The following is a 23,395-nucleotide window of genomic DNA, read 5'->3' as shown; positions in this document are numbered from 1 at the left end:
GGCTGATGTCCAGGATGAGTCCTACGGGGCTACAATTGGGTGTCAGCAGGGCAGATCCTCTTGGAGGATATAACAGGGCATCCATTTCCCTGCCTTTTCCAGCTTCTAGAGGTCACCAGCATCCCTTGGTTCACAGCCGGCATCATACCACCCAGCATCCCTCTGCTTCCAACATCACATCGCCTTCTCATTTGACCTTATAAGGACTCTGGTGATTACATTTAGGGCCCACCCCATAATCCCAGATTATGGATCTCAAGAACCTTAATTGGCTAAGGTAGTGTTCACAGGCTTTGGGGATTAAGATGCAGATAAGATCTCTTTCACGGGCCATTATTCAGCCTATGATGCTTGGCTGGCCCAGATTTTAAAATTTAGGATCTGGGCCCTAGAGGAATGGTGCTCAAATCTGGCTGCACACTGGAACCACCTGGGGACCTTGAAGAAAACGAACTCTGCCTTGCCCAGTTAATGAGATTCTCTGGAGTCTGGGCCCTGGGCTTTGGTATTGACAGCATCCTGGGGGATTCTAGAATCCAGCAGAGGACCCAGGAGGAGCACCGGGAGGAACCTGCCGCTGATCCACAAGCCAAGGAGAGCTCTACAGATTACAGTGAGCACTGAGGAAAACCCTCCTCAAAGTAGCGGGCCATCTCAGGAGGGGAACTGTATCTTCCAGAGAGTGTCTACCTGTTAGAGTAGTATCTTGATTTTTCAAGAGGAGATTGGTTAAATAAAAAACAAAGATGCTCTGGGCCCTCAGGTTATTTCTGAGCAAAATACAGTCATGGGTTGCTTAATGATGGAGATGTATTCAGAGAAACGTGTTGTTAGGTGATTTTGTTGTGTGAATGTCATAGCGTGCATGTACACAAACCTAGATGGCACAGCCTACTACACACCTAGGCCGTATGGTGCTAATCTCATGGGACCACCATGGTATATGTGGTCTGTGGTTGACTGAAACGTTGTTACGTGGCGCACGACTGCATAGCATTACTGTATTAGTTTGCTGGGCTGCCATAAAGGACCACAGCTTGGGTAGCTTAAGCAGGAGAAATTTAGCCTCGTAGTTCTGGAGGCTGGAAGTCTAAGATCAAGGTGTCTGTAGGGTTGGTTTCTCTTGAGGCCTCGCTCCTTGGCTTCCAGGTGGCTTTCTTCCTGTGCCTTCACATGGTCTTTGCTCTTTGTATGTCTGTGTCCTAATCTCCCTTTATAGGGACACCAGTCATATTCGATTAGGGACCCCCTGTGACCTCATTTAACCTTAATTACCTCCTCAAAAACCCTATTTCCAAATATGGTCTCACTCTGAGGTATTGGGGGTTAGGACTTCAATATACGGATTTGGGGGAAGCATTTCAGCTCGTAACCATCACCTACCTGGCTGGCTTACAGAGGGGGAGTCATGTCAGAGATGGAGCCCCAGTTATCTTCGTGGACCACATTGCAGGTTTTGAACAGGCCTCCCAGACTGGACATTGGGCCACTCTCTCCCCATACAGCTGGACTTCCAGGAGTTTGCAAGGCCCTGGGAGGCCTCCAAGCCAGGTCGGCCCAAGAAGGCTGTGTGCTTGCATAGACTTGCCAGTGGCAACCAGAGCCGAAGGACTGAGATGTTGAGATCAGGGAGTGCCGCCAGCTCGAGCTCTGGCTCCCTTGCCTCCTCGTGAGCTTGAGGCACCCAGAGGCAGCCGTCTCCCTGGCATGAGCTGGTCTCCACAGCTTGGAGGTGTGGGGTTTTGAGAATGCCGTCACTGAGTGCTGGGCTCCTTGAGGTAGCGTGTCCCTGCCCCAAAGTCATGGTGAGTGGTTCCTGAAACCAGGTGAGCTATGTGAGGTTCCCTGGGTCCAGGTACCAGTGGACATAGACGCAGGGGAGGGGTTAGTGTGAGCCCTTCGCCACTGCTGGAAGTACGCATTCCGGCCAGGTAAGCCAGCATTTAGACGAAATGCTTTCAGGTCTCAGAGAGGAAGGCAGACGCTCTCCTCTTTTTGTGGAGATTGACTGGCTGCTCCATCATGGAAAGTGTGGGATGGACCACTAATTGTTAAAATTTGCCAATGACCTTGATTGACTGGAGGTCCCTGTTTCAGAACTTTATCACGTGCAATGAAGAAGTCCTGGCTGGGCAGAATTGGCCCAGAAATTCCATCTCGGTCCTCGAACACATTTCCTAGGCCTCCTAGGATTGCCTGGACTGAGGGCTGATGCTGCTGGCCCAGGAGGCCTGGTAAGGTCTTGTCATTGCTGTCTGAGTGTGGCTGATGTCACCGATGGAGACCCCTCTCCCCTCCAGGTTCACTTAGACGCCCAGAGTCATCGTTTCTGTGCTTGCTCTGTGACCTTGGTCCAGAACTTGACCCCTCTGAGCATCAGTTTCCTCAGTACATGGAGGCAGTGAAACTTTTCTCATAGGGTCTGACGTTATAAAGGACTCCAGGGGGTGTTGGGAGCTGGTCCGTCATCGTGGGTGAGTGTGAAAGAGCTGGGTTCCTCTTCCAGCTTTGATGCTTATGATTTGTTCTTGGAGAAGTGTCTTGATTTGTATGCGTTCCTTCTCTGTAAAATGGGTGTAATACTGCAGGGCCTATCTTATAGGGCGGATGAGAAGATCAGAGGAGGTGAGGCCGCTGAGGCGGTTAGCACAGTGCCTGTGACGTGTAGGTGCTGAGACCCAGTTCCTTTATTACCACGGCAGGGCCTGAGTTGACTGTTGAATTTGGAGGCTAAGGGGTGGACAGAATTAGGCCATCCGTGCTTGGGAGTTTCGTCCTAGTCGTACTCTGCTATGGGCCAGCAGGTGGCGGCATTGCCACATCTTGGCACTGCTGGCCTCCCTCTGCAGCAGGAAAATGGTTAGAGGTCCCTGGTGAGGCAGTACTCAGTCGCTACACTTGTCCTGTAACCCTTGCTAGATACGGTTTTCCATAAACAAGCAGAGCCGGTTGGGTGACCGGATGTGCCCACCTGCAGATAATTCCAGAGCCGGAGGCCCCACCCTGGCCTTTCTGGCGAGCAGGAGCAGCTCTTCTTTTCGTGGCCAGCACTCCATGTTCCTCGCTGAGGGCTGAGTACCAGCTTCTAATGCAGTCCTCGTGCAGCCAGCGTGGTGTGGACTGAAGCTTGGGGCCGTGAGGGTGGGCTCGACGGCCTGAACTTCGGCAGGACCCCTGGTCAGCGTTTCTCACCCGCGGCTGCGATGCTTCCTGAACCGAGAGGGTGGTTTCAGAAGACGGTGTGGGCTGTGTTTCGTGTGTACAAGTCCGAGAGTTAGTGCTGAATCCGGAATGGGGGGGCCACGGCCCAGGGAGCATTCAGAATCAACCAAGTCAAAGTGGAAATAAGCAAACACAACAAAAAACCAGAAGTTTCCATGAGCAGCAGAATCCCAGATAATTAGAGTCCGCAGTTCGGTTCTGTGTTCTGGGCGATGCCATGGGCTGGACCGTGCATTAGGCCCCCCGTGATCTTGGTGCTTCAGAGAATGTGAAATGGAGGATAAAACGGAGAAGCCAGCTAGAGGAAGGCTTAGCATTGCATCAAACAGTGTTATTTAAAAAACATCTACTGAATTGGCGTGATTTAAATGTACTGACTTAAGTGACCACTTTTGTTGGTTTGAAAACTGTCAGAAAGAAATGGGTTGGCTAGAACGGGTAACCTGCTGTGGTTCCAACAATGCACCACAAGGTGGCACCAACTTCACAAACTGTTTTAGCCGCTTAAGGAAGTTGTGGGGACACGAAGTTCTCAACCCCGTAACCTGCAGTTCTTCTGTGAAATCTTCCTAAAATGTCCTTATTATCTTCTTCTTTGGATTTTTCTTTTTCAGGAAACTGAGGGCCAGAGAGGTAACCATTTTCCAAGGTATTAACGTAAATCAACTTGTGGAACCTGATCTGAAAATATTTCATTCAGTTGTTCAGCGAGTTCTTAACTCTGGAATTTTCTCTCAAGGAGCTACTTTTTCTATTTAGTAGAAATTTTATTCAAGTGACAACAGATTTAAAACTTTTCATTGACAAAAGGAAGTGCTCAGTTCCCTTTCCGTTAGATTTCCAGTATAGTGTTCTCTCTACAGCCTGTTTAAATCTAAACAGGACAATTTAATTACTGTTTCTCCTCTAGGAATTATCAGCCCAGGGAAACCTTCCTAGTTTCAGTTATTTCATTTTTCGTTAACAGTTCAGTTAATGTTTAGTTATTTGTGTAATTGTTCTTGTTTGTGTTTCTTAGTCATCGAATTGGATTACTCTAGAGGGTGGTGCCGAGTTTCTTTAACTCCAGTTAATCCCTGAAGACAAGAACTGTTAAATTAATCTCTGGAAAATGCACTTCAACACTTGAACTTAAAAAAAATTTAGAACTCCCTTTGAATTACTTACTTATATTTACATATGTGTATGAAGGACAGTTGGATTTCATAAATATACATGAGGCTAACGTTTCCTGCTATTCCAGACTCTTCTATCTCATCCCCTACAGCTCTGTGATTTTAGTGGCATAGGAAAGAGAAATCTCTGTTGCTTTATCAAGTGGGGTAATGAGGAGCAATCATTACCAAATGGCTATACTGAGTATTTTCTATCCCAGCAGTCTTTTGAACATTCTTTATGCCATAGCCTATTTAGTAGAGAAAATAAGATTGATTAGAGAGTCCTTCCCACAACCACATTTATTTATTTATTTATTTATTGAGGAAGATTAGCCCTGAGCTAACATCTGCTGCCAATCCTCTTCTTTTTGCTGAGGAAGATTGGCCCTGGGCTAACGTTGTGCCCATCTTCTTCTACTTTATATGTGGGACACCTGCCACAGCATGGCTTGACAAGCGGTGCATAGGTCCGCACCTGGGATCTGAACCAGTGGACCCGGGCCACGGAAGTGGAACGTGCAAACTTAAGTGCTGTGCCACTAGGCTGGCCCCCACATTTATTTATTTTTAGGTTTGGTTTTCTAACTTAAGCTAGTTAAAGTACCTTTGTTTGCTAATTTGCTATTCAGATAGTCCAATAAATATGATAAGAGTCCAATAGCCTCATACTTTGGTTATTACTAGAATATAGTAGGCTTTCAAATGTTTGTTGAATGAATGATTGTTTTTCACTAATGTTCTGATTTTTAAAAACATAGGGCTTAGCGAGAATGGAGAAGAGCAGTTGAGTATAAATAAATGAATTTTTTGAAAATAATGTTTTGTTTTTAATGAAAAATGATCAAATATGGTATCTTTTTCTTATCTCCCTTAGATTGGAATCATCGGCGGAACAGGCTTGGATGATTCAGAAATCTTAGAAGGAAGAACTGAAAAATATGTGGATACTCCGTTTGGCAAGGTTAGTCTCCAATTAGTGGAGACAAACTAGCTTTTTCCTTTCTCCTTGCTGGCTTGGTTTTTAAGATTAAAAATTTTAAAAAATTTAAAAATTTTTTAAATTGCTTTTGTGTTGGCAGCCCAGGGCTGCCTCCCCCAGGCTGAGAGGGGCCGGAGTCCTGGCACTGGGTCCCACCAGCTGAGACAGTGGCCCTGAGGATACCTGGGGCATACGGGAGAGAACGTGGCTTTTGAACATGTGCACTAACTTCTCAACTTCTGTCCCTGGAAGCCAGATGCTCATGCAGACACAGCAACGGTACTTTTCAGGTCTCTGCATCCAAATCAGCTTCTAATTTGGGGCCCACATGTCACACCACACTAATTTAGCAGATAGACTGATTACAGATGGGAGGAAATGTCATTGCCAAGCGGCCTTTCCTTAGGAAGCCCTGCCCAAAGGGGGGTTTCTCAGGGATCCACCGCATGATTGCATAACTGAACTGGAAATAAAACTCCTCCTTTCTGTTAAAAGGAGGCTGTTTGTTCCAGCCCACATGTCACCCAGCCAGGGCGCGGGAGTCTCCCTCCTCCTGATTCCATAGTGCTCCTTCCAGACATGGCAGCTCCTCTCATCCTCCCACCAGGATCCTGCGTCTGGCAGTCCCAACTAAACTCTCTCCTTTTCAGCCAAGTCCTTAGATGGACCTCACGTCCTCCAAGCCCTGCGGTCGGCTCAGTTCACTTCTTCCCCTCACGTTGTCTTCACCTCCTCGGTTCTCAGGACCTTTCCCTCCATGACCTCAGGTCACTGCATGGCCATCTTAAACCCGGGTAACGTGGCACACAGTTCCAGTGCTGAGTTCCTAAATTCCATGACAAGGGCCTCCTGTCCTTCCCACGTTTCACTCTCACACCTGTTCTTGAACCTGCCAGATACCCTTGACACATGTGTAGTTGACGATCATATCATCAGAGTGCCCTGGGGTGCTTGCTACAAAGAGCTCTTACTAAAGGGGACCTCCCCACGCACCAGGGTGGCCTTCCGGTGACTCTCTGTGCTCAGAGAGGGCTCAGTGAGGACTGATGGGGTGATCAAGTCGATCCTCAAATCCAGACTCTTTACTTCTTTGAAGCGTATCTTCAGACTCCAAGTTTCTGGGAATCCTGTTGTGGTGGAACCGTTGAAATGGCAGCTTTTTAATCATTCATATGTATGTTTTCAACTCACTGAGTTGTAACCATTTTTCATTATGTGCAGCCTTCTGATGCCTTAATTTTGGGGAAGATAAAGAATGTTGACTGCATTCTCCTTGCACGGTAATGTATTTCAAAACATTTTGAATGTTACTAAAGGAGAATTTAAAGTTAAGTTCTAGAAAGAGTAGTGATGCAGGTATGAGATTTTATGCGTTGCTGGAGCCAGGGCATCTTAGTCACTGTGATTGACCACTTAGGGTTTGGGGAAGTTTTATTGACTTTTGAGATCAAGACCCACTCCCCCCCACCGCCATCCCCCAGCTTAGGTTGAGAAAGTGGTTAGAATAATGCAGTGAGTGATAAGATGAGTCTGACTACAGTCGAAGCTCTGGTTTCAGTTCTAGCTACAGGAAGAAATGTTTTCTTCTGTTTCTCTTTCCTTCTTCTTTTTCTAATTAACAAGTTAAAGCAAAACTGCTTCATTCATGACCCCTTGTGTGGCAATAGTTCTAAGTTTTCAGAGAGTGGCTTTCTGGTCCCTGAAATGGTTTCTCTGGTGTCCACACCCTTGTTTTCTTGACAAGGCTAGTGCTGTTCCGTATTATAGAGGAGGCAAATTATGTTTATCACACAGTTAGAAATTAGTCAGACTACATCTGTTAGCTTTCTACTGCTGCATAGCATATTACTACAAATTTAGCGGCTTAAAATAGCATACGTTATCACTCAGTTGCCAGGTGAACAGGAGCGTGGGCACAGCTTAGCCAGGTCTTCTGTTCAGGGTCACACAAGGTCATTCAAGGGCTTGTTCTCATCTGGAGCTCCAGGTTCTCCTTCGGTGGCAGAATTCAGTTCCTCCGGGTTGTAGGACTGAGGCCTTCAGCTCTCAGAGGTGGTCCGCATTCCATGCCATGTGGCCCTCTCCGTGGGCAGTTCATATGACAACAGCTTGCTTGCTTCTCCAAGGCCAGCAGGAAGTCTCTAGTGTGTGCTGGCCAGGTGGAGCCTGACTCTGGGAGGACCTCCCAGCGCATTTGCTGTATTCTATTGGTTGGAAGTGAGTCTTGGGTCCCCCTGCAGTTGAGGAGGAGGAGTTATTCAGAGCATGAAATTTGGGAACCACCCTAGGCTCTCTCTTCCACACTGCGTTTTTGAAACAGAAATGGCTTCACTGATTCTGCAAGTGAAAGGAAACTTGGACAAAACAAAAAGACAACCTACCAACTGGGAGAAAATATTTGCAAACCATCTGTCTGACCAAGTGGTTGATTTCCAAAATATATAACGAACATGTACAACTTAACAATATAAAAACAAACAACCTGAACAAAAAATGGGCAGAGGATATCAACAGGCATTTTTCCAAAGGAGATATACACATGGCCAAGAGGTACATGAAAACATGCTCAACATCACTAATTATTAGGGAAACGCAAATCAAAACTACAAGGAGATTTCACCTTAAACCCGTCAGAATGGCTATAATTGACAAGAAATAGCAAATGTTGGAGAGGCTGTGGAGGAAAGGGAATCCTTATCCACTGCTAGTGGGAATGCAGACTGTTGCAGCCACCATGGAAAGCAGTATTGAGATTTTTCAAAAAATTAAAAATAGAACTACCATGTGATCCAGCTATCCCACTCCTGGGTATTTATCCAAAGAACATGAAGTCAACAATTCAGAGAGGTTCATGCACTCCCATGTTCATCACAGTGTTATTCACAATAGCCAAGACGTGGAAGCAATCCACGTGCCCATCAACTGATGAAGGAATAAAGAAGACGTGTATGTATGTATATGGAATACTACTCACAATGGAATACTACTCAACCATAAAAAAGACAAAATGCCATTTGTGACCACATGGATGGAACTTGAGGGTGTCATGCTAAGTGAAATAAGCCAGACAGGGAAAGACAAAGACCATATGATTTCACCCATATATGGAAGATAAACACATGGATAAAGAGAACAGATTAGTGGTTATCAGAGGGGAAGAGGGTAGGGGGGGAGAGAAAGGGGTAAAGGAGCACAGATGTATAGTGATGTGTAAAACCTAGACTGTTGGTGGCGGAAACTGAGATATAATAATGTGCACCTGAAATTCACACAGTGTTATAAGCCAGTATGACCTCTATAAAAATAAAATTTAAAAAAGCTCAGCTGAATGCAGTAGAATTAAATTTTAGTTTCAGATGCTCACACAGGGTTGGTTTCAGGCAACCTTCTTTGTTGGTCTATGGTCATTGCTGGAGAGTCGCTTAATTTTATACTCCTGCCCACTGAACTGGGGCGTGTCACACCGTCAACTATTTGAGCCTTTAACACAGTGGTTCTTACCTGCTTTTGATGTCTGAATTTCTTTTGAAAATCTAATCCGAGTTTTGGAGCCCAGTCTTAGAAAAATGCATGTGCTTTCTGGGCATTCCTGGGCCTCCGCCCTCTGAGAGGACATCTGTGAACTCAGGGTAAAAACCCTGATCATACACTTGTCTGAAGTTATATACAAATTATGTTAATGTTTTTAATAATTCTGTTGTCAGTGACCAGAAAAGACATTAAAGTTGCTTTTAAAACATATCTATGGGATGATACAAGGGATATTTAATAACGACCCTGTGGTGCAGGTATTTTTATTATGCGTTTTACAGATGAAAAAAATTGAGCCAAGAGAGCTGAGTGGCTTTGATGAGGTCACATGGCTAGTAGGTGGCAGAGCTGGGGTTTGAACCCAGGCACTGTTACTCCAAAGCCCACACTTGTAATCATCATTGCACACAGTGAGATTTTTGTGTGTTCGGTTACTTCCTTGAAAGCCTGTCTCAGTGTTATCACATGTGAAGAACGCTGGGCTCTTGACATGTGGCCTTTCTGTGCTAGAACAGCATGTGTGATATTTGTAGTTTGTGAAGCAGCCAAGAATAATTTTAACTTTCCATGTGAAATACTGCTTGTGAGTAACCATCTGACACGTGTGAATTTTAGAAATAATCTTAGAAATTGGGTTCCCTTTACTGGCTGTTTACTGATGCTCTGGGTGTACGTGTGCGTGTTTAAGTGCTCAAAGAATTGCCACCAAACACATTTGTTTGTCCAGAAAATTGAGCTACACATGGCAGCTCCTGTTCGAGGTACCAGCAAGGAGACAGACAGGGGCTTTGCCCTCTCGGGGCTGATTCTAGTGGGAAAGACGGACACTGAAAAGGAAAAGTTTCAGTTGCTGATGGATGCTAGAAAGAAAAACAAGGTCATGGGATAGTGGTGTGACTTAGACGCAGTGGTCATGGAAAGCACTTCTCTGAGGAGGTGACACTGGAGCTGTGACCTGACGAGGCCTGAGCAGGAATGAGCGTGGATGAGCAGCGAGAAGCCAGTGAGCTGAGTTGGGACAGGAAGGGATAAAGACTGGCCGAGGTGGCGTTAGTAGACTGGTGCCCACATGGCGTGAGGGCCGTGGGTGTAGGATGTTTGGATTTTATTTGAAGTGTGACAGGAATCATTGGTGGTTTCATTAGCTTTTCCGAAGCTGCCGTTACAAAGGAGCACAGGCTGGGTGGAAAGAAGTTGTGTCCTCACAGTTCTGGAGGCCGGAAGCCCACGACGAAGGTGTCAGCAGCCTGCATCCTTCTGAGGGCCGGAGCGAAGACGTGTTCCGGGCCTGTCCCTTTGGCTCGCAGATGGCCATCTTCTCCCTGTGTCTCCACGTGTCCTTCCCTCTGTGTGTGTCCAGATTTCCTCCTCTACTGAAGACACCATTGGTGTTGGGGTGGGGCCCACCCTAATAAGCTCATTTTAACTTAATTACCTCTTTCAAGACCCCGTCTCCGAATACAGTCACATTCTGATGCACCGGGGTTCAGGACTTCCCCATAGGAGTTTGGGGGGACAGTTCAGCCCATAACAGTGGTCACGCGTGAGGTGATCGGCTTTTCGACAAAACCTTCTAATGTCCTCATAAACAACTGGGGACTCTAATGTTTTAAATGAATCATTAACTTAGTTAGGTGATCAGACAGAAAGGAATGGAGAGATTCAGCTGGAAACTTGAGTTTCTGTTTCTGTTTTGCATCTTTCTTCAGTGGCATGTCTTGTTCTGTTTCATGGCTCGTGTAAGGCCAGATGCCCCAGATTCTGGGGTGTTTGGTGCCCCCCAGGACAGAGACAGCACATCTTCCTGGAGAGTGAATTCTGATTAAGTTATTACCTACTCTTGACAGGAAAATAAATCCGTAGAATGTACAGCTGGCGTGCGCCTAAGACCAAGTAGTTTCTACTCACAGTGGACTAGTCATTGCCCGACCTTCTAATTCTTCCTCTGCCAGTGGAAGTGCTTTGGTTGAAGGGCCGGAAGGCACTGCTGTAGGTTAGTTTTCTTCTCTAACAGTGTTAAAACGCCCTCTCACTCCCTACCATATTTCCTGTCCCTCCCACAGGCACGGGAGGCAGCATAGCATCATGCCCTCAGAAGTCAACTACCGGGCGAACATCTGGGCTCTGAAGGAGGAGGGCTGCACACACGTCATCGTCACCACCGCCTGCGGTTCCTTGAGGGAGGAGATTCGGCCCGGAGACATCGTCATTATCGACCAGTTCATCGACAGGTGAGCAGTCATCTGAGAGGCTTGAGGCTCCTGGAAGAGCATCCCCAGCTCCGATGGGCGATGTGTGGGCCCCTGGGGGAGGGGGCAGACCCAGAGAGCTGCTTTAAGCTTCTTATTGTGGGGGTTTTTAACATACACAGAATAAAATAAGAATCAAGAAGCATCCTTGATTGTTGTCTGATGAAATGAAACTCTGGTTGAACCATATGAAGTTGCCCGTTCTGTATGTCAAGAAATACTTGAATATCAGCAGTTTCAGGTGGTCCAACCTAATAAATAATGGGGTATACCAAAAGCATCACAACCCCTCACCTATCATTTTCTGATTATTTGTTAGCACTTGATACTAGATACATGTCATCCACTTTCCCCTCTAGAATATAAACCACGTGGAGGCAAAGACCCTCTCTGTTCTGATCGCACTTTGACCCTAACACCCATGACAGGGCCTGACCTCTGGTTACTCAGTCATTATTTTTTGAGTGGTTGAATGAACATGATCATTCCAAAGGAGAGACAGCCTGGAGTTCTTGAAAATCTCTCTGGCTGTCAAAGTGCGAGCATTTGGAGGTAACGACTTAAGAAAATGGTTGCTATATGGTTGTTTAATAAAGCAGAGTACAGAACTCCACGTTCAGAATGATTTGGATTTATAAAGTATTATACATGATACTGGAAAGAAAATCTGATTGGGTCCTAAACCTGGGATTAATTCATTACTTACGAGGTATAACTATACACTGTTGCATTTCCCAGATCTTTCTCACATGTAGTAAATGTAGATGGTTCACGCGCTGGCGCTTTCAAGAAAGTGGTTGAGGCAGAAAGATGTTGACTAGAAAGAGCACGGGTGTTGCCCTCAGATCGGGATTCATTCTGTCTTGGCACTTCGTAGCTGTGTGACCTTCAAATCCTGAGGCTTCTGTTTTCTTTCATGTGCTGTGTGGATAACGTGCCTCCTTTGTCTTGGCCTGGGGGGTTCAGAGTCTCTAGCAAGTGCCTTTCTGGGATCTAGTGTATGTTACCTGCCCGATAAATGGTTGCTGTTGTGAGCGTGGACATGTTGGCCAGAGGGGTCCAGTGGTCTAGGGCAGAGGATGGATTCTTATCATGGAAATGGAGGTTTATGGTAAAGAATTGCACAGGAAGCCTGTGCTTAGCTTTCTCCCATTCCTGTCGGCAGCTGTTTGAAACCCTGGCTGCTCTCTCACAGCTTCCTGCCCGTCTCCTTTGCTCTTCGTTGAGTCTGTTGCTCTTGACAAGACAACACGCTATTAGGCGTGGACTCACCTTCCTCCTCCTCCCTCCCTTTGACCAGTTACATGCATTCCTGTCCTTTGTCATCTTCCTGTATTTACCTGTCCCAGAAGTGGGGGCAGCTACCTCCCATATGAGGTTGACTCTTCCTGTGGTCTGTTCCCCAGCCTGTTCTGTTGTCACCTCCTCACCGCATATCCTTAGTGTCATTCAAAATGCTCATAAGCTCCCAGTTTTTGAGTTCCTACTAGGTGCCACAAATCAGGTAATCTCATTCACAGCATCAAGGATGGTTTTTCCAGTTTATAGTTGAGGAAACTTAAGCACAGACATATTGATCGTTTGCTAGTAAGTGGGACCTGTGGGGTCTGAATTCAGGTTAGTCTGTGACCTCAGCCACGCCTCACACGTAGACTTCCAGCTCCACGTGCCCCTCAAGACCCACACTGGCTACAAGATAGAGGACAAGGTCCCAAGGATACCTCACACTTTGTCTTCAGGATTAAATTATCCTCTTAGTTGGCCTCTAACCCCCTCCCCCGAGCTCCTCCTCCTCTCTTTGGTAACTTGCTCAGTTGATGATTCTGAGACACTGCCGTCCACCTGGTGGTCATTGCTGTGGATCCGTGTCGTCCCTACATCCAGAGTCTCTCCACGTCATGCCTTCACGTGCCTTGAATCCACCCTCTCTTCTCTATCCCCACAGCCCTCATCCATGTCACTTCTTCACTTAACGCTCCTCTCCAGCTCGTCTCCCCTCAAAGCCGGTTTCCATACTGCTCCCTGAAAATGTAACAGAAACGAAGATACAGGCACAAGAGTGCTGGAAACCAAGTATCTGCTGCCCTCTGGGAGGGCTCGCCCCGGAATCTGCCCCTCGGGTTGTATCTGAGCAGGGATCAGCATCAACTCGAACCCAGATTTCCAAACTAGCAGCTCAGTCCGGGGAGAAGGGATGTGCTAACACGCTGTCTGCGCCGAGACCTCAGCTCCTCCTGGAACTGGATGAATGCTTTCCAAGTTCCTCCTATCACTGATGCTGAGGATCTTTGACATGTGCTTAAAAATATCTTGTCACCTGTGTGGTTGTTTCTTCCATTGCTTCTGTTCTGAGTATCCCTGCTCATTTTCTTCTCCCCAGGGAAATACTCAAGTTTACTATCTGGCCACATCTGGTCTTCTGGACATGAAGTCAAGTTGTTTCTGGATAATTCTGAAGTGAAAGAGAATATTGAGCTCTTTCCAAGTGTCAGATACTGTTAGGCCCTGGATAATTAACACTCACATACCTATTGCTCGAAGAGATGGTTAGAACCCCCTTTTTAGACACTGACACGTTATGGAAGTTTAAAATACACATGCCTCTCCAGCCAGCCTTCTGCTTTTGCGGTTCAGAATCCTAAGAATAAAAGCACCAAATGGTGCATCTTTCTAGACACATGTATGAGGATGTGTGCAGTGTTTCCTGGGTGAGTAGCCTAAGGCAGTGGTTGAACAAGCATCCCGTGGGATGTCATGAAGCTGTGACAGGATTTGTTAAAGCTCTGTATGTTGCCGTGGAGCACTGTCCATGATACTCTACTGTGGGAACAAAGCTGCGTAAGAAACTAGTAAATGCTTTTATAGTCCTTTATCACAGCACTAGGAGGCATCCCACATACCTTATTATCCCCTTTCCTGATGAGAAAACTGAAGCCCAAAGAGACTGTGACCACCTGTGTCAGAGCTGGGACGTTGTTCTTGTATGACCGCTCTTCATGCTGTGTTGAGCGAGACCTCATGAAAAAGAATAGAAAATGAGAAGGGAACACTGTGTTCCCTGTTTATTGAGCAGTGTTGCCTGGTTGGGATATCAACACCAATTGGTTTTTCTCCATGCCTGTGGCACCATAAGCAGTTAGGTACACTCATTAGATTGGAGCAATTCATAACCTTTCGGTCGTTCTGGTTAATAGAAAAGACTCATTCCATTTCTTAATTTGTTGCTGTTCACATCAAAACTTCCTCTACTTCTCCCTACCATAGTTTTAAACTCTCTCTCTTCCTTTCCCTGGCTAAGTGCCCACCTTCCTCCTCTAGATGAGGACCCTTTGTGCCTGACTCCGTGACCCAAATCTTCCAGGATTTGACCTTTCATTTATAAATGTACTCACAACAGCACTGTCCTTAAATATGTGTATGCGTAACCCCCCACACACATATACCTAGGATTTAGGGAGCTCATTGTTAATCCTGTTAACCTTGAAAGTTTGCAGATTGCCTAGGGTATAAATAGCCTTTTGATCTAACCAATCGGTGATTTGGCCCTAAATATTTATGCCATCTCCACCCGTTTATATACTTTTTTTAAATTGTCTTTCGTGTTCTAATGTATGCTAAAATTAGTATGCTATCCAACGTGAGTATCTGTGTTTCAAAGTGTTTAAATAGTAATCAATGTTTGTCATAAAATAAACTGTTTACAATATTTGCAACTTTCAACAAGACAAGAGAATTAGGTCAAACACAAAAGGTTAGAGGTTAGGCAAGACAAGAAGAGTCCATGACTAGTGAGAAGATGATCTAGAATGAAATTTAGCATCTGGTGCAAGATCTCTGGGGAGGCCCGTGAAACTCTCACCAACACCATGCTTCCTTCCTCTTACCTCTGTCCCATGTGGCCAGCAAGAGGTATTCTCAGTTGGATCAGAAGCATACTCTTCAATTCAGCCACTTGGGGGCAATACCACAGTCGTTGGTGGCAATACCACAGCCATTGATGACACACCACACAGGTGCCATATCTCCATGAAACACCATCCCCCCACTTGAAACTTGGTGCTTACCATTCCCTCCTCCTCCTTTCACCCTTGACCTTGCTAACTAGAAACTGTCTTTCAGGACCCTCGTCACATAGCCCCTCCTCTCAGAAGTTTGTCCTGATTCTTCCCAAGCTACCAAGCTGATCAAGAAGTCCCCTCTTCCATTTCCTCTCAGCGCTTTATAAGCACATTTCCCACTGCACCTGGGAAATGATCGTTTAATTATTAACAAGCTCCTCCACAACCTCAACCTCCTTCCAGATCCCTCTTTCCACCTCCTTGCCTTGGCTGAAACCTAGTCAACCATTTCCCTCCACAGCCCTCTCGTGGGGAGGTTGATATACCTCTCCGTATACTACAGGGTCGTGAGAAAGGGTGGCGTTCCCCGGGTTCCTCACTGCCAGTTCCGGATGGTTTGCTTCCCTGACCTCGATAAAACTATCACTATTGTGATATCTCTGCCAACCCTGTGGTATCTCTGCCATCCTTGTGGCTATGATTTGCCAGCCCCTCCAGCAATTGGATCCTTCCTGACCATCTTCCTCTTACCCTAAGCCCTGTCACAGTCCCAGGAGATGCAGTATGAATGCAGACAACACACACAAAACACACTTTCCATCCTATCTGATCATCTGATTCAGTTGTTCACTCCCTTGATCTTGCCATAGCCTAGGGTTACTATTCTTCTAAAACCTTGAACTCACACTCACCTTATGAAGAAAGAGCTCAGGGAGGTTAGGTCATTTGCTCACGACCACACACAAATTCTAGTAATAAGATTCGAATCCAGGCGCACAAGTACGTTTCCTGTCTTTTCCCCATGTCAGTCTGAGGGCGAACTCCTACTCTGTCTGGAGAAGAGCTGTTGTGGTGGGAATTGGAGGTGACGGGCAGGCCCCGTGATGCAGGCTCAGTGGGGGAACAGTCCCCGCTGTACCGGCAGGTTCACCCTGGCTTCCTGCTGAGCTGTCAGAGCTCACTTCTCTGATAAACACCCGCAGAGGGAGGAGAGGAGCTCTTAAACTACACATATTGTCATTCTAGAATTTCCCTTGGGTCATGTCCCCCACCCGCCTCACCTGGGATTGTAAACCCCACTGCTCTTGGTCTTGATTCCATTCAGCATTAACCGTGCTCATCGTTTTATGCTCTACAGAAGTATTGCTGTTTGTAGTGACGTCAGTCTACATCACTCAACGCTTCATTGGCTGCACCGGCGCTTAGTTATGTGGAACGCCACACGTCGGTGGGCAGGCTGTGTGAGGGGCTGTTTCCATCTGCACCGTCCTTTCCAGGATCTCCACAGTGGAGCCCTGAAACCGTTAGAAACAGTGGGTTTACAGTCCTCATTTCTTCCCTGGGGCTCCCCCCTTTGCTCGCCCCTCACGAGGTAGAGTGTTCTGAGACCCCGTCCTCAGCCACAGCCTCTGCTTGTGCCGACTCCCAGTTCTGTCCCCAGCTAGATCGTACTCTGAGCTGCTCTGGGATGTCTGTTCCTCCTGATGGACTTACTCCTCATAATGCCTTTATAAATGGGTGGGTGAACACTATGTTTTATCCTGGGGAAATGGAGAATCAAAAAGATACAGCAATTTGCTGTGAGCCATACGGCTAGTAGTTAGGGAGCTTTGTTTAAAGAGAAAAACGTAACGTGTTCCACTTGAGAGGGAATTAAAACTGCTGTCAATAAGTGTCACATGTGCATAGCATAACTTAAAGCCTAACTAAGACATGTTATGACGTAAGGTAAAAGTTCAGACAAAGAGAGGAGTGATGAGGCAGAGAAGGATGGAGAGAGAAGAGAGAGGGGCGGAGATCGCTGAGATGGGGATGCTCTTGCCTGGCCGTCTGTTGGGGGACAGCCGCTGAATGTTTCTGTGGCCCTGTTTTCATATTTAATCACAACTGTAAATGGGGATGTTGCTAATACGTGACTCATTGAAGGCTGAAAGCGAACCAGAGCCTGGAGTACGTGGCACCACTTGGTTGGTCAGTTTTACAAAGAGAGAAAAGCCTGTTTATCCAGGCTGGAACAGTCATTTGACCCGTTCTTAACCCCATTTGCAACTGCTTTGAGGTTAACTTAGCATTTCCCTTAAGCCACATGTGACAGAGGCTTGGGAGGCACGGACTGGGTTTTCATTCCTGCAGAGCAGAGTCCTCATCTCTGAGTGATTTGGCATTGGTGCCAGCTCGTGTCACTGTTTCTATGTGACGGGGTGGAGGTCACAGGTTAATTTTGGTGGGTGGACGTGCCAGCTGACCTGAAGCAGCACATTTCTCCACGCTCTTCCCCACCCTCCCACCCCGGGAGTAGACGTTAAATGATCTGCCTGCCCCTGTTTTCTCGCGCCCTGGCCCTCCGCTGTTGTCCCCTCTGTAGGAAAGAAGAGGACTCTCTTTCCTGTGTTACTCACGAGTTTACGTTTAGAACAATGTGATGGACGTGAAAAGTGGTTTATTCTGAAAACTTCTGGTGAGAAATTGCTGGGTGACTGGGCACTGGGTTAATTGTAGCCCCTCTATTGTGGTTCAAAAGTGTTTTATCAAGAAAATTGAACTAAGAGACTTTAGAATGAATTATGGCAGGTAGAGGGACAAGCTAGACAAGGCAGCACGGGGACAAATTTCCAATGTGGAGCAGGACAAACGGCTGCTTACCACCTCTGGGCTTAAGACATGAAAAAATAAGATTGGGGCGCAGGGCAGGAATTACTGTCAGTTTAGACACATGGCAATCAAATGCAAGGTAAGGACCTTGTTTGGACCTGAAACTATCAAAGCAACTGTTTAAAAAAAGAGACATTTTTGAGGCCATTGCATATGGCCTTTGTATTATGTGATGCTGAGGAATTGATGTTATTTCTATCAGATGTGATAATGACATTTCAGTGGAAAATAATCCACATATTTTGGTGGATCTGAGGTAGGGATAAAATGACGATGTTTGGTTTTGCAACCCTGGAAAATCTAACAGGTGAAGCAAGTTTGACAAACTTTTGGAAATTGCTGAGTCTAGGTGATGGGTATATATGGCGTTCACTGTACAAGCCTCTACATCTGCGATGATTGAAAGTTTCCTATTGACTTCTGAAGTGCGTCACCTGCCCTCCTGAGCCCGCAGATGATTTGTCCCTACAGTCCAGTGTGGTTATCGCGTCACAGCCGCCAGACCACAGACATTTTAATTCCCGTTGGAAAGCATGTAGCCATCGACTCAGAGCCAGACAAGCTGAATACCATCTCGGAGCTGCTTCTCTTACTGTTGTCTTCAACTTGTTCAGAGCTGTTGATGCTGGAGTGAGGACCGACAGCTTGGCCTGGATGCAGTTGATTGACCAGCGCACAGAGTATGGAGAGATGGCTTTAAGAAAACCCAAAAACCTTTCTCTTTGCTTTGTAGGACCACCAAGAGACCTCAGACCTTCTATGACGGAACTTCCCCCTGTGCCAGAGGAGTGTGCCATATTCCAGCAGCTGACCCATTCTGCCCCAAAACCAGACAGGTGTGTAGACTTTCTGGAAGTTGCACCACAATAAATCATAAGGGCTTGGGGTGGCATCTAGAGTTAGATGAATTGCCTAAGCACGTGGTCCTTCTTCCCTCTCCAGTTTGTTTCTCATGCAAGGTTTAACGAAGAGCTATTTCCCTTTGCTAATAACGCCTCTGCTACTCTCAATTATTTGTAAGCTGACTCTCAAAGTTGTAACCTACTCTTTTAATAAATTTAGATGTTGTTGTCAGGATACCTTCTAAATAATTTAGTATAAGATAGTATATTAGTCAAGAGTATGGTATCTGGAACCAGATTACTTGGGATCAAGTCTCTGCTCTTCAGCTTAATACCTGTGATCATTGGACAAGTTGCTTAACACCTCTGGGCTTACGTTTCCTCATTTGTAAAATCAAGGTGATGATAACATGTACCTCTAGGACTGTGTGACAGAAAAAAGAGTTAATACTTACAAAATGCTTGGAACAGAATCTGTCAGTTATGAGATAGCCAAGGACTGGTTACTTCTTTTGTGAATTAGATTATTATTGATAATCTGTAAATTGTCAGATTGGCATCATTTGCTTTGAGCTGAGTTTGGCCATTACTGTCCAGCCTCCCCTCCAGGATTATAGTAAAAGCTCAGACAGAGGGGCGGCCGTACAAAGGCCAGTGGTGGTGGAAGGGGCGGAAGCGCAGCCTCAGCTCTCAGAGGATGAAAATGGTACCACGACTCAGCGTCCGTCATTGGGTCCATAATGGTGCTTGTCTGATAATCCCAGATTATCAGTCAGGTGGGACCCAACAGATCAGAAGTATTGTCAGAGGAAAACTGCCTGGTCAAATCTGCTTTATAAATTAGCTTAGAGAATATAAATACCTAAGCATGTTCTTCATTCAGATAATCTTATCACCTGCCTATGGAAAGTAGGTTTAGTTTAGCTTTTCTGTTTAGCCTGCGTAATCCTGTGCCACTGGTTTCCTTCTAGTTCACAGCAGGGCACCTCACTCTGGTCTCCAACAAAAATCTGGAATCCAAAGCCGGGGGTTGGGGGCCATTTCAGATAGAGCATGGCATGTCGATTCTCTGACTTCTGTGAAGTTCTTTTTTTTTACTTGTTTGAAAAAAATGGCAGGTTCAGTTTGCATGAATGTGTGTATTTAGGTGTATGTATTTCTGGGTGGTTATCAGCAGAACGCATCAGGATGTGCTGCTGGCCTTCCCCCTGAAACACTGATCTGTCCACGTAATAAATCTGCTCTCCGGAGGAAATTAGATGTATATAAAATTCTCGTCCATTTCAAAATGGGGGCAGCTTGGTGAGAAATGGACTAGGGAGAGAAAATGCATGTTAGTATGAGATATGAGATCTCAGTATGAGATATGGTCTCAGGCAGAAAATGGTGATCTATGTCACCAGGAGTAGAGGTGGCGCAGGGAGTGTTCATGCTGTATGCTGAGTGCATGTAAATGTGGTGGCTGATGACAGTTTCCGATAATACTGTTTGGCCTCCCTTGAGACTGAATTAATTCAGCTGTTAGTAGTCTAGCCAAGCCAAGGACACCCACGTGAAAACTAAAGAGTGCTGGGGAAGTAGGTTTAAGAAAATAGGAAAAATAAGCCTCCAGAATATTCCTTTATTCTTCTGTACTCTAAAAGAGAGTTTTTAAATACTGTCCAAAAATGGGAAGAGTAGATGATGCAGCCCTTGGTAATTGTCACTTTCACTGTCACCATTCACATGATCTTTCCCGTACTCATGAGGAAGGACTGTCAGTTGAATTGTCAGGTGGCAAGCAAGATGCACAGTGGTTGTACCGTACCTACCATTTGTGTTAAATATGTGTATATATAAAGAGATTAATATGAACATATTTACGTGTAAATAAACTCTTTCTGGGAAGTTGACCAAAAAACTGGTAACTGGTTTTCCAGGACACAGGTGAAAGAAATACTTGTCACAGAATAATATCATTTTGTACCATTTATGTTTTGGGCCGTATGCGAGTGTTAACTATTCCCAGAATAGTTTCACTTCTAGTCACTTTAGGAGGGCATCTGAAACAAACTCTGAAAATTCTGACACATTAAATATATTTAGCCTGGTGATATAATATTGTTAATAGTGCATTTGTGACAATGGCAATAGATTTAGAAGTTCCATTATGATTACTCAAGACATGGAAGTGAAAGCATCTTAGCCTCAGACCCAGAGATGTCTCAGCCTGTGGTTTGTATTTCTGGTCCCTTGGGATGGCATTAGCGGTTCTCATGGGGGTGCAAGTTACTGGTTCAGGTGGTACCGCCCCGGGGTCTGTCTGTGGCTGGTCCACATCCACAGCCTCTGCCTGCACCTCCTCCCCATCATGGTACCCACCTCCCAGGGTGATGGGTGGACTTACGTGCTGCAGGCCAGTGGCACGCGGTAGTTGGGGTGGTCCCTCACACATCTCTGGAAGCACTCGGAAGTGTGGCTGAGACATGCAGCTTGGTTATTTGGGATTTTTAAAGACGTTTAATGAAGACAGGACTGAGCTGTTTATATCTTAATTTTGAGGAAAAAAAGGCGGCAGTCAGGGGAGGAAAGAGTGGTTTAGGCCCTTGAATGTATAACCTGTGCTCTTTGGGGAAAAGTTGTGACTAACCATAATCTTATCAGTGTCTGTAGGATAAATCAGCCTGATGTAGCATCAACTGTTCATTGTCTGTGACTTGTCATGGTTCTAAATTTGGAGTTGCCAAGGCGCTTGTTAAAATTCTTTCTCCCAACGCCATAGCACAGAATGAGTTATTTTTAAGGAACTAGGTTAATTCACTTATGTGGTTCAGACATGTGCAGGCGAGACTTTGGCCTACATTGCAGCCTTCGATTGACTTTGAGTCACTCCTTTTTATATATGTAGTATCCCAGGAACCTTTGCCAGTTATTTGGGAAACATTTTAGAAGCTGCCACTGTTAATCGTTAGGAGACCAGTTTAGCATTTACATAGTGTTGACGCTGTCCCCGACACAGTTCTGTGCTGTATCTTCCTTAGCTTATTTAACTTTCACAATACGTCTGAGTTATACATTATCAGTCCCCTTTTACAGATGAGAAAACTAAGTCATACAAAGGTTAAGTGAATTTTCATCAGTGCTTGAGTAGGTTAACAGTTAAGTTTAAAAGACTAATTTTTTTTTGCTAAAAACAGTGTTGAAGCACAGGCTAAGAAAAAATTGAAATTAATTAATAACCTGAAGATTAGAAATGCATTATTAAATAGACAGTGGAAAAAGTGATCAAACTTTTAAATAATGTTTCTAAAACCCCTGCATGGGGGCCGTCCCAGTGGCACAGCAGTTAAGGTCACATGTTCTGCTTCTCAGCAGCCTGGGGTTCACCAGTTCGGATCCCGGGTGCAGACATGGCACCACTCGGCAAGCCATGCAGTGGTAGGCGTCCCACATATAAAGTGGAGGAAGATGGGCACGGATGTTAGCTCAGGGCCAGTCTTCCTCAGCAAAAAGAGGAGGATTGGCAGCAGATGTTAGCTCAGGGCTGAGCTTCCTCAAAAAAAAATTAAATAAATAAATAAAAATAAAATTCCTGCATGGCCTTGCCACTAAAGGGATGCCAAGATAAGTTTATCCCTGGAAAGAAAAAAGTCAGCACGGCCTCGTTCTGTTTTGACCATATGTCCCTGGAGAGGCAGCAGACAAAGGAGATTATGAAGAAATCACTTTCTAACCAAAAAAAGCTTTTACAAAAGTCTTCAGATTTTGTAAGGGTAATGAGCGTAATTTCTCAGGAGCTGGGAAGCAGTTCTCAGTGTGTCTCTCTGAGGAGATGTGGGTGAGCAGCGGCCCCTGAGCTCAGCCTTGGAGGTGAAGAGCTCAGATCCAAGTTCACGTTCACAGCCCAGCTGAGTCTCTTCAAGCTGTTAAGAAGTCACTGAGATTCCAGTATGTCTACAAATGCCTGGTGGATAGAAAAAGCTCGCTGTTTGCTCTTGTAGCCGTGAGCTGTCTACAAGGGGCTGGGGAACCAGATTAAGTAAGTGGCTGAGCGTCTAGGAAGCACCCTTCTGTGATTTCCCAGGTTCTCTCTGAGGACCTGCGGGTACTAGGCACTCACTGTAAAAGACGTTAACTAAGGAATTAACTTATTAAACCTCAGGGAAAAAATAAAATACTAAGCTCTACTTGTGTTTGTACGTTTTGAGTTTGTGGTTGTTTCTTTTCTAGGTCCTCTTAGAGAATGCTAAGAAGCTAGGACTCCGGTGCCACTCGAAAGGGACAATGGTCACAATCGAGGGACCTCGTTTTAGCTCCCGGGCAGAAAGCTTCATGTTCCGCGCCTGGGGGGCGGATGTTATCAACATGACCACAGTTCCAGAGGCGGTCCTTGCTAAGGAGGCTGGAATTTGCTATGCCAGCATCGCCTTGGCAACAGATTATGATTGCTGGAAGGAGAATGAGGAAGAGGTAGGTGGAATTCTCTTCTGGACGAGTATGGCCTGGGTTTCCAGGTGCCTTGAGAGCCATTAAGAGAGTGTCTTAACTATTTGTCTCTCTCGCACTAGTTCCAGAAAGTGTTCTGCTACCAGGTTGTAAAGTCAGCTTTTCATACATTGCCACATACTTTCTGTAGCTCCCACTGGAAGTTAAGAACAAAGATCTTCATGGGGAAGAAAAAGACACTGTTATCCAAGGGTCAAGAATGAACAGTACATTGTAGGCA

General features: G+C 45.8%; 1 pseudogene across 1 annotated transcript in view; it reads left to right on the top strand.

Annotated features, from left to right (window-relative positions):
- The first annotated feature begins 396 nt into the window (after positions 1-396).
- LOC100065278 (methylthioadenosine phosphorylase pseudogene) overlaps positions 397-23,395 on the top strand; it is a 29,851-nt pseudogene continuing 6,852 nt past the window's right edge. The window contains exons 1-6 of the transcript NR_036563.1: positions 397-613; positions 5,254-5,340; positions 6,580-6,638; positions 10,953-11,120; positions 18,582-18,684; positions 22,900-23,139. The product of NR_036563.1 is annotated as a methylthioadenosine phosphorylase pseudogene (transcript). The remainder of the gene's footprint in view (positions 614-5,253; positions 5,341-6,579; positions 6,639-10,952; positions 11,121-18,581; positions 18,685-22,899; positions 23,140-23,395) is intronic.

Source organism: Equus caballus, chromosome 23 (assembly GCF_041296265.1).
Source record: "Equus caballus isolate H_3958 breed thoroughbred chromosome 23, TB-T2T, whole genome shotgun sequence".
NCBI lineage: Eukaryota > Metazoa > Chordata > Mammalia > Perissodactyla > Equidae > Equus > Equus caballus.
Note: the sequence above shows the minus strand (reverse complement) of the source record. Positions and strands in the feature narration are given on the sequence as shown.